This window comes from Moschus berezovskii, chromosome 12 (genome assembly GCF_049115385.1).
Source record: "Moschus berezovskii isolate FMDL1 chromosome 12, NW_MosBer_1.0, whole genome shotgun sequence".
Classification (NCBI taxonomy): domain Eukaryota; kingdom Metazoa; phylum Chordata; class Mammalia; order Artiodactyla; family Moschidae; genus Moschus; species Moschus berezovskii.
In genome coordinates this window covers 15,950,965-15,961,799 of record NC_142471.1, presented here as the reverse complement: position 1 = coordinate 15,961,799, position 10,835 = coordinate 15,950,965, and positions in this window count along the sequence as shown.

Here is a 10,835-nt window from a genome sequence, read left to right as displayed (position 1 = left end):
GACACAAAGTGACTACCCTAAAGCTTATATGAAAGAAAAAGTGAAAGTCGCTCAGTCGTGCCTGACTGTTTGTGACCCCATGGACTGTAGCCTGCCAGGCTTCTCTGTCCATGGAATTCTCCAGGCCAGAATACTGGAGTGGGTAGCCTATCCCTTCTCCAGGGGATCTTTCCAACATAGGGATCGAACCCAGGTCTCCCACATTGAAGGTGAATTCTTTATCATCTGAGCCACCAGGGAAGCCCTTGAGCTTATATACTAAAAGTTTATTTAAGGTTTGGAGAGAAACTCAAATACCTTCAGTGGACAGGAAGGAAGAGAAACTGTGAATCAGCCAATTGCGTACCATTGTTGTGTGGCGAAGACTGGCTCAGTGCAGGTCCTGCCCAAAGGCATTTTGTCAGTTTTTCTTTTAAGCATGTATGTAAATAAATAAGATACAGACACTGAATGATATAAAGTATGTACAGATTAATACAGAACTGAAAGTGATTTGTTCTGCCAAGAGTAGGGTGGTAAGAGTGTTACAGAAAGCTTCCAAGAGAACACAAGATGCCTGAAGAGGGTTCTGAAAGACCAATAGGAGATCCCCAGGCAGATAAGTTGGAAGACAAGTATCTCAGTTAATATCATGTGCAAAAGCATGCAGAATTGAAACAATCAGTGCACTATGGGATCCACAAGCTGTGTGTAGTGATGGAAATTCAGAGAGAATCAAGGAAGAAATGTGCCAAGAACCAGGCACTAAGGACAATGAATGGACGGCCTCTTCTGTCCATTTACGGGCAAGTGGGAAACAACAGAGGCAGTTCAAACAGGGACCTAGGAGGATCTGGAAGCAGTCAGGTGGAGAGACTGAAGAAGCATAAAAAAAACTGCAAGCAAAGAGAGCTAGCAGAAAAGATGGCAGGGACTTCCCTGGTGGTACAATGGATAAGAATTCACCTGCGAATGCAGGGGACAAGGGTTCAATCCCTGGTCCGGGAAGATTTCACATGCCATGGAGCAACTAGGCCCCTGCACCACAACTGAGCCCGAGCCCTAGAAGTCAGGAGCTACCACCACTGAAACCCGCATCCCTAGAGCCCGTGCTCCCCAACAAGAGAAGCCACTGCATTGTGCACCACACCCAGAGTAGCCCCCGTTGCTACTATAGAAAGTCTGCAGAAACAAGGAAGATCCAGTGCTAAGTACAAAAAATAAAAAAAGAAAGGATGGCAGCATCACAGATGAGTGAGGAGGAGGCCCTAACTGAAGGGGCCGTGGAGACAGAGATGCTGGATTGAAGGGTGACCCAGGAATTAGAGTTGAGAAATGTTACTAGTGACCTATTGTGCTGCTGCTGAAAGATCTCTGAGGATCAGGGACGCAGAAAGAGAATGAGGAGGCCATAGTGCTGTACAACTCAACAGAGGAGACAATTTTAAACGGAAATGGATGTCAACAGCATAAAGTGTTATGAAAAGGTCAAGTGAGTCGGGGCAGAAACATGTTTGTTAAGGTTTGTTATTTGTAAGGCCTTTAGACATTTTGGTAAATGCCCCACTCTGCCTGGTAGATGCAGGAAGGAAGAGGTGAAAAGGCCCATCTGATGGCTCCTGTTTTCTCAACCAAACACTCCTCCTTCTCCCTCCAGTGTCAGCATCTTGATTTTTCTTTGAAAACTAATCTTCCATCTCTCAGAACCTACTTGGCTGAGGATGGACATTCCCTAACCTCTATGAACACGTGACCCTAGTCTAGTCAATCAGATTCCACTCCCTTGGCTACAACACTGATTCAGAGATTAGCCCGTATCACTGATCAGACCATGGAGACACAATGCTTTGTTATTTGTGTGTGTGTGTGTTGCCTTGTTTTTACATTTTTGGTTTGGTTTGGTGTTTGTTTTATTTGATTGTTATAGAGCATTGGGAAACCTTTCTTCGGAACTACTAGCCAGGCCTGTGGGATATATGCCTAGAGATGCTAGGGACCAGCAGACGCAGAAGACCTGCTTGGGAACAAGGCCAACAAAGAGGAAAGCAGAGCTGACAACGAGGGAAAGGGGGAGCAGGGGAGGAGCGAGAGAGAGAAAGAGACTAGATTCTAATGTCATCATCTGATCACTGGAAGCCAACTATACTCATATGCTTTTCAGTAAAATGAGCCACTAGAACGTCTTTATTTTCATTTAAACTATTTAAGTCAGGTTGCTGTCTCTTCTAACCTTAACAGCCCCGTCTGAAACAGCAGGTGGAGAAATGTTGGAAGCAAACCAGTTCCAGTGCAGCCTTGCCTAGAGCCAGCTCAGATCACAGATCTCCAAGTCAGCTTCATCACCCCACCAATGTCTACTCCATCATCTCGCAGTTTAGGGGCCTTATCATTCACCTCCTGCAGGGTTCATGGAGGAGAAGGTGTAAGGAAACCTGCAGCATCTCAGCAGCTTCATCCCGAGTCTGGACCATACTATTAGTGATGGAACCCAGCCCTGAAAATGGAGACATAGTACACTTCCTAGAATTCTTACAGCAAGGACTCCTGACTGCTGCTGTCCAGCGGGAACTGTTCAGCAGAAAAGGCCAGACCATCCTTTTCTGCCAAATAAGCCGAGGCTGGAAATGCAATTACCATAAGAAAGGGAATTCCAAACCCCTGCCACTCCGCATTTGAAGCAGGTACCAGGGCTCTTTTATCATAGTTGTACAAGCCATGCAGAGCTCAACTCCAGGGGCAGTAAACACTGTTCAACCTATTCAACCTTCAGAGCCATATGCAAAGATCCTGGCAGATACTCACTAAAGAGCTAATTGACATTGGCATCCTGGACTCTTGAGTACAGAAAGACTTTGCACCTGTGTCAACTACAGAGCAGGCTGAGAATGAAAGATAGTCATTTGCAACAGCTCGAACAGCAAAAGCCCTTAGCATTTCAGTTTTTCAGAAACGAACTGAGTTGCCTGTGTGAAACCATCTTGGTCCTGGTGAAACCTGGGCCTCTGAAATGAGTGTGGGGCAGGGTTCATGGTCAAGGTTAATGCAACAGTCCAGCTTGGTCTAAGCCCCTACACTATTCTCCTTCCCAAGGGGACAAAGTTAAGCAAACACACAATAAAAAAGCCGTTTCTCAAGAAGGCACCTAGATTTTTGGCAATAGTATTAATGAGCCAGTTTATGTTAAACAAACAAAACAGGTAGACCTAATTTAAATGTGCAACAGAGTCAGAGTTTGGACTCTTACTTAAGCCCTCAGATTCCTTTGTGCTCCTTTCTCTTCCAGATACAGGACACAGTAAAAACAGGTTCACACAGCTTGCTCATATGCAAGTTCAGATAAGAAATACTCAAAACTTTTTCAAGGCCTGATATTGAGTCTACTCTTCAAGGTATGAACAATGTGTCAATGGGGCCTAGACACAGGTTTTTGCTATAATCAACCTCATGTGACAAGTAAAGAGAGATTATCTTTATCTCCCCAAAGCAGAGGACACTCTGAAGGACCAACTAATCAACCTTAAACCTCAATTAGAATTACACTGTGATAAGAGTATTATGAGAGTTTCCCCCCCACTGAGGAAAACAAAATATCCATCTTTCTTATGTCTTCTGTAAAGCTGCAAAATCTTAAGAAATAATCTTCTCCCTAAATGTATAACCACCATAGGCAATCAATTTACACTCATAGGTAAACAATCTGATTGGACTGCTTAAATCAGTGAGAATTTCTACTTTTAGCTAATGATCTCCTCACCTTACCTGTATTTTCTCTAAACAACAGAAGCTTTCACCTTGGATGATCTAGCCTTTAGAAGTCTGTACTGTGCATCTCCAAGGAGGCACCATTCCAAAATGACAACTGCACTTGCACTTGGCACCAGCCCTTGTCTTCTTTCTGTCTCACCTACCATGATGGGCTCTCCCAGGACAACAAATATTCTGCTAGTTTACATTTGTGCAAATCAAGTCTTTAGTTCCCATGGGTTATGGCTAGAAGGTCATAAGAAGAAGAGCTACCAATTATTAAGTAACCAACATGTGCTTTACAGATAACTATCCCTAATCCTAGAATAACCCAGCAAGAGAGGTAGCGTGCGCTTCATACAGAACTATTTGGTGTTACAGCTGAGATTTAAATGCACATCTCAGTTCAGTTCAGTTCAGTTCAGTCACTCAGTCGTGTCCGACTCTCCGCGACCCCATGAATCACAGCACGCCAGGCCTCCCTGTCCATCACCAACCCCCGGAGTACACTCAAATTCATGTCCACAGAGTCGGTGATGCCATCCAGCCATCTCATTCTCTGTCGTCCCCTTCTCCTCCCGCCCCCAATCTTTCCCAGCATCACAGTCTTTTCCAGTGAATCAACTCGTCGCATGAGGTGGCCAAAGTATTGCAGTTTCAGCTTTAGCATCAGTCCCTCCAATGAACATCCAGGGTTGATCTCCTTTAGAATGGACTGGTTGGATCTCCTTGCAGTATAAGGGACTCTCAAGAGTCTTCTCCAACACCACAGTTCAAAAGCATCGATTCTTCGGCGATCAGCCTTCTTCACAGTCCAACTCTCACATCCATACATGACCACGGGAAAAACCATTGCCTTGACTAGACGGACCTTGGTTGGCAAAGTAATGTCTCTGCTTTTTAATATACTATCAAGGTTGGTCATAACTTTCCTTCCAAGGAGCAAGCGTCTTTTAATTTCATGGCTGCAATCACCATCTGCAGTGATTTTGGAGCCCCAAAAAATAAAGTCTGACACTGTTTCCACTGTTTTTCCATCTATTTCCCATGAAGTGATGGGACCAGATGCCATGATCTTTGTTTTCTGAATGTTGAGCTTCAAGCCAACCTTTTCACTCTCCTCTTTCACTTTCATCAAGAGGCCTTTGAGTTCCTCTTCACTTTCTGCCATAAGGGTAGTGTCATCTGCATATCTGAGGTTACTGATATTTCTCCCAGCAATCTTGATTCCAGCTTGTGCCTCTTCCAGCCCAGCATTCCTCATGATGTACTCTGCATATAAGTTAAATAAGCAAGGTGACAATATACAACCTTGACGTACACCTTTTCCTATTTGGAACCAGTCTGTTGTTCCATGTCCAGTTCTAACTGTTGCTTCCTGACCTGCATACAGGTTTCTCAAGAGGCAGGTCAGGTGGTCTGGGATTCCCATCTCTTTCAGAATGTTCCACAGTTTATTGTGATCGACACAGTCAAAGGCTTTGGCATAGTCAATGAAGCAGAAATAGATGTTTTTCTGGAACTCTCTTGCTTTCTCCATGATCCAGCGGATGTTGGCAATTTGATCTCTGGTGCCTCTGCCTTTTCTAAAACCTGCTTGAACATCTGGGAAGCCCAAAGCTCAGGACCTTAGGATATGGAATTTTATTCACTAAGTCAGCTCAACTACAGAAAAAGATAGGCATCCTTAGCTTACAGAACACTGGATGTTAAACAACTTGACATCACAAAAAACACAGTTCCCATGGTGACTGGTTTGGAGGTGCTAATTGCGCCAAAGGAATGGTGACTGACAGATTTACTGAGGCAGGAGAGAGATGGGCCTCCCCTGTGGACAGAAACTCCACAAGAGCAGGACAATGGAGGAGGCTAGGCCTTGCCCAGACAAGAGATAAAAGACCACATATTCCTCATTCTCAAAGTAAAGGAGAACTGCCTGACTACACATGCACAGAAAGGCTCCTTGGAGGTCAAGAGAGATAGGACATCACCTCATAGTAAGTGATGCAACTACCTGTAAGCCTCTTCATCAGAGTCCATCTTGGCTTAGAGATGCACATGCACACATGGGAGAACCCTGAGATAAACCAAATACGAACTGATGACCAGGCAAAGCAAGATGACTGGATAAAGGAAACCTAGAAGAAATGCTATGTAACAGTGATTCAAACTATCATGAGGGTACAACTCTCTCTCTGAGTCCACCCACATGTCTAACCACATATACTGTACTTTTTTCCCTTCTAATAAACACTTTACTTGTTTTACTACTTTCCCTTCCTGTGGGAATTCTTTTCTGCAAAGCTGAAGGGACAGCGTGGGCCTTGTCACTGACCAGTGGTCTAGTGTCTATGATCTGGTGCTCTCACTGCCACGACCTGACCCCAATCTCTGGCCGGGAACCAAAGCCCTGCTTCAAGCTGCTGCAGGCCAAGCCCACCCAAGATCATTACAATCATGCACTAAGGGATGAGGTCTCACTGGCTTGCTCACCAAACACTGATAACGATATTCTTAGCAAGGACAGAGAGAGAGGTGATGGCCTACAACAGATCAACATAGCAATAGCAAAGAACAGACGCCAATCTCCATGACGGAATCTAGAGTCTTGTATATGATAAAAGGCAGTCACGTATATGATAAAAAAAAAAAAAATAAGTTGAAGAATGAAGCACCTAGGTGGAAAAATATTTCCTGCCTGGTAACGAGAAGACAAACTTAGCCAGCCATAACTGCTTGCTAATGACAAAGCATCTTCTCGAAACCATACTGATGATTCTATAAATGTCAACAAAAGTATGCAGAAGATCGACAGGTAGCAAGGAATCCTTCACAGCTTCAGTTCAAACAAGCTAGCAGTGATACACCAAAAAATCTGAACAGTTACGGTTCTTACAAAACTTTTAATATATTGTTAGAAAATAATCAAGATAATCAGGCATTACACTTTAGGCAGATTAGTTCAAATTTAAGTTGGAGAAAAACTAAACTAATGCAGAAATTTCCTGGATTTTAGTAAAAAAAAAAATCTGATAGATTTTAGAAAATGAAACAGCTGTGTCTCACTCTGTGTTAAAACATTAAGAATCCAGAAATAAATTTATAAATGAAATTAAAATTGAATCTTATTTTTAAAAACCTTAGCTGGATGGTAGATGATGGGGAGCTCACCTTCTCCCATAAAAGCATTAAAAACGTATCTGCAAGTGGAACAATTCACAGAACTCCAGCAGAAGACCTAGATTTCCAAAACGGCCAGAGAATCTTCAAGTGGAATTCCCTGGCAATCCAATGGTTAGGACTCGATCCTTTCAGGGCCATGGTGGCCCAGGTTCAATCCCTCTTCAGGGAACTAAGAGCCAACAAGCAATGCAGCATGGCCAAAATAAAGAAAATCTCCACATAACCAGATGGGACAAGAAGAAGAGAAAGAAAGGAACTGGAATGGGACCTGCACCCCAGGGAGGGAGCTGTGAAGAAAGAAAGATTCCCACACCCTGGGAAGTCCCCTCACCAGTAAGGAGATCAGCCTGGACAGAGGGGGAGCTTTAGAGTCTAGGAGAAGAGCACAGTAACCTAGTTTGCAGAAGGCAAAATGAAGAGCAATGTGCATAAAAGTTTGGCACCACTGCCCTGCACTCTCCAGCCTGAGATTCTTGTCTGTTATTGTGGGTGAGGGCTGGGTACTCAAGCACAGACTTCAGAGGTCAGACCCAGGGAGAGGACCAGGGAGTGGTCCTCTGTGGCTGTGTGGAGGGAGCCTGAAGAGGCTGAACTATGGCAACTGAGGGTATATGCAGAAGAACCGAGGGCTTGCCAGAGAGCCAAGGTGCCGTCACTCCAGCGGCATACGAGGAAAGAGGTGGGACCAACATAAGAGCTTCTTTCTCTGTGAGCACTCCACCAGGACACTGCCTACAGGATCCAGAGGTGGGCACAGGCTGCTGCTACAGGACTCACGAATAGGCACCAAACACTGCCCTAGCTGTCCTAGGAGTAAGTGAAGAGAGACATCAAGGGGGCAAACAGCCATATACACTGAGAAAAGAGAAAGCATCCAAACTAAAAACAATCACTTAGTTCTGGAAAAGATGGTGAAGTAGAAGGACTTAAGCACACCTCGTCTCACAAAAACACCAAAATCATAACTTAACTGCTGAACAACCATTGACAAAAAAGACTGGAACTTACCAAAAAAGATATTCTACACTCAAGACAAAGAAGTGGCAACAAGATGACAGGATGAATGTTTTTGTCACATCATCAACTCCCATACCCACCAAGTGGGCGACCCACAAACTGGGAAATAATTATATCACAGAGGTTCTCCAATAAAAGTGAAAGTTTTGAGCCCCAATTCAGGCTTCCCAGCCTGAGAGTCTCGCTTCAGGAGGAGGAACCCCCAAAACATTTTGCTTTGGAGGCCAGTGGGCCAGGAATGCAGGACTGTGAAACAGAAACACTTTTCTTGGAGGGAATATATGAGGTTTCATGTACATGGAATCCCAGCACAAAGCAGTAATTCCATATGAGCTTGGGATGGGACTAGCAACAAGTCTTGGAGGGTTTCCTAAGGAGGCGAGGGTCAGCTGTGGCTCATTGTGGAGGCAAGAATACTGAGAGCAGAGGCCCTAGAGAGTGTTGATCTGCAGGAGCTCCCTCAGAGTTGGCCATTTTCACACCAAGACCTGGTCCTACCCAACAACATATAGACTCTGGTGCTGGAATGCCACAGGGCAAACAACAAGCAGGAGAGTAACACAGCAGACAGGCTGCATAAAGTCATAATGAGCTCACAGCCACCTCTAAAAACAAACCTTGACACAGCTTTACGCACCGGAGGGACAATACACACACAGCTCCACCCACCAGTTGACAAACACAAGTCTCTCCCATCAGGAAGCCTGCAAAAGCCCCAGAACCAAACACATTCACCAGGGAGCAGACACCAGAGGCAGGAGGAGCTACAGCCCTACAGCCAGCAAAAAGGAGACCACAAACACAGAAAGTTAGACAAAATGAGATGGCAGAGAAATACGTACCAGACAAAGGAATATCATTTTAAAAAAAATCACAACAACAACTAAATCAAGATAGGCAACCTTCCCTGAAAAAGAATTTAGAGAAATTATAATAAATATGATCCAAGATCTCAGAAAAAGAATAGGGCACAGATAGAAAAGATACAAGAGATGGTTGAAAAAGAGGATTCAAAGACAAAACAGAGATGAACAATATAGTAACTGAAATGAAAACACACTAGGACTTCCCTGTTGGTCCAGTGGCTCAGAATCCACCTGCTAATGCAGAGGACATGGGTTCAATCCCTGGTCCAGGAATATTCCACATGCTGCAGGGCAACTAAGCCTGTGTGCTCTAACTACTGAGCCCACACTCTGGGGTAAACTAGCCACAATTACTGAGCCTGTGTGCCCTACAGCCCATGCTCTGCAACTAGAGAAGCCACTGCGATGAGAAGCCTGAGAACCGCAACCAGAGAGTAGCCCTGGCTTGCTGCAACTAGAGAAAGCCCACACACAGCAACAAAAACCAAGTTCAGCCAAAAATGATAAATACGTAAAATTTTAAAAATACATACACGAGAAGGAATCAGTAGGAGAACAAGTGCGGCAGAAGAAAGAGTAAGTGAGCTGGAAGACAGAATGGCAGGACACGCCAAGAGATCACCGGGCCAGCATTAGGTGCACCAACATTTACATTATAAACATCCCAGGAGGAGAGAGAGAGAAAGGGCCCAGGAAAATGTTTACAGAGATTATAGGTGAAAATTCCCCTAACATGAGAAAAAAAACATTCACTAAAGTCAAGGAAGCACAGAGTTCCATCCAAGATAAACTCAAGGAGGAATAATTCAAGACACATATTAATCAAGTTGACAAAAATTAAAGACAAAAATGTTAAAAGCAACAAGGGAAAAACAGCAAATAACAGACAAAAGAATCCTCATGAAGTTATCAGCTGACTTTTTAGCAGAAACTCTGCAGCCAGAAGGCAGTGATACAATACATTCAAAGTGATGAAAGGGAAAACCTATAAGGAAGAATACCCAGAAAGTTTCTCATTCAGAATCAATAAAGAAACCAAACGCTTTATAGACACGCAAAAGCTCAGAGAATTCAGTATCACCAAACCATATTTACAACAAATCCTAAAGGAACTTCTCTAGGTAGAAAAGGCCACAACTAAACTCAAGAAAATTATGAATGGGAAAGCTCACCAGTAAAGACATGCATAAAGCAAAGATAGAAAATCATCCACAAAGAAACATGATATCAACACCAACAGTCATGAGAAGAGGAAAAGACAAATGCAGAATACTGGAAATGCATTAGAAATTAAGAGAATAGCAACTTAAAATTATCTAGTACATATATAATCTGCTATATCAAAACCTCATGGTAACTGCAAACCAAAAATCTACAATAGATACACACACACACACACACACAGAATAAGGAATCAAAACCCAACAGTAAAGTTAATCATTAAATCACAAGAGAACAAAAAAGGGGCAAAAAGGACCTTAAAAAATCCAAAACAATTTAAAAAATGGCAATAAAAACACACATATCAATAATTACCTTAAATGTAAACAAAATAAATGCTCCAATCAAAAGACACAGACTGGATAAATGGAAACAAAAACAAGACCCATATATATGCTATCTTCAAGAGACCCACTTCAGATCTGGGAACACATACAACAACATGAAGGGAAAAAAGAATATATTCCACAGATGGAAATGAAAAGAAAGTTGGAGTAACAGTGCTCATATCAGACAAGGTAGACTTTAAAATAAAGACTGTTATAAGAGTCAAAGAAGGGCACTATATAATGATCAAGGAATCAATCCAAGAAGAAGACAGAACAAGTGTAAATATGCATGCACCCAAAAGAGAAGGACCTCAACATACAAGGGAAATATTAACCGGCATACAAGAAGAAATTGACAGAGACACAATAATAATAGGGGATGTTAACAGCCCAATGTCATCAATGGACAGATCATCCAGACAGAAAACAGAAACACAGGCCTTAAATGACACATTAGACTGGAAAGACTTAATTGATATTTATACAACATTCAATC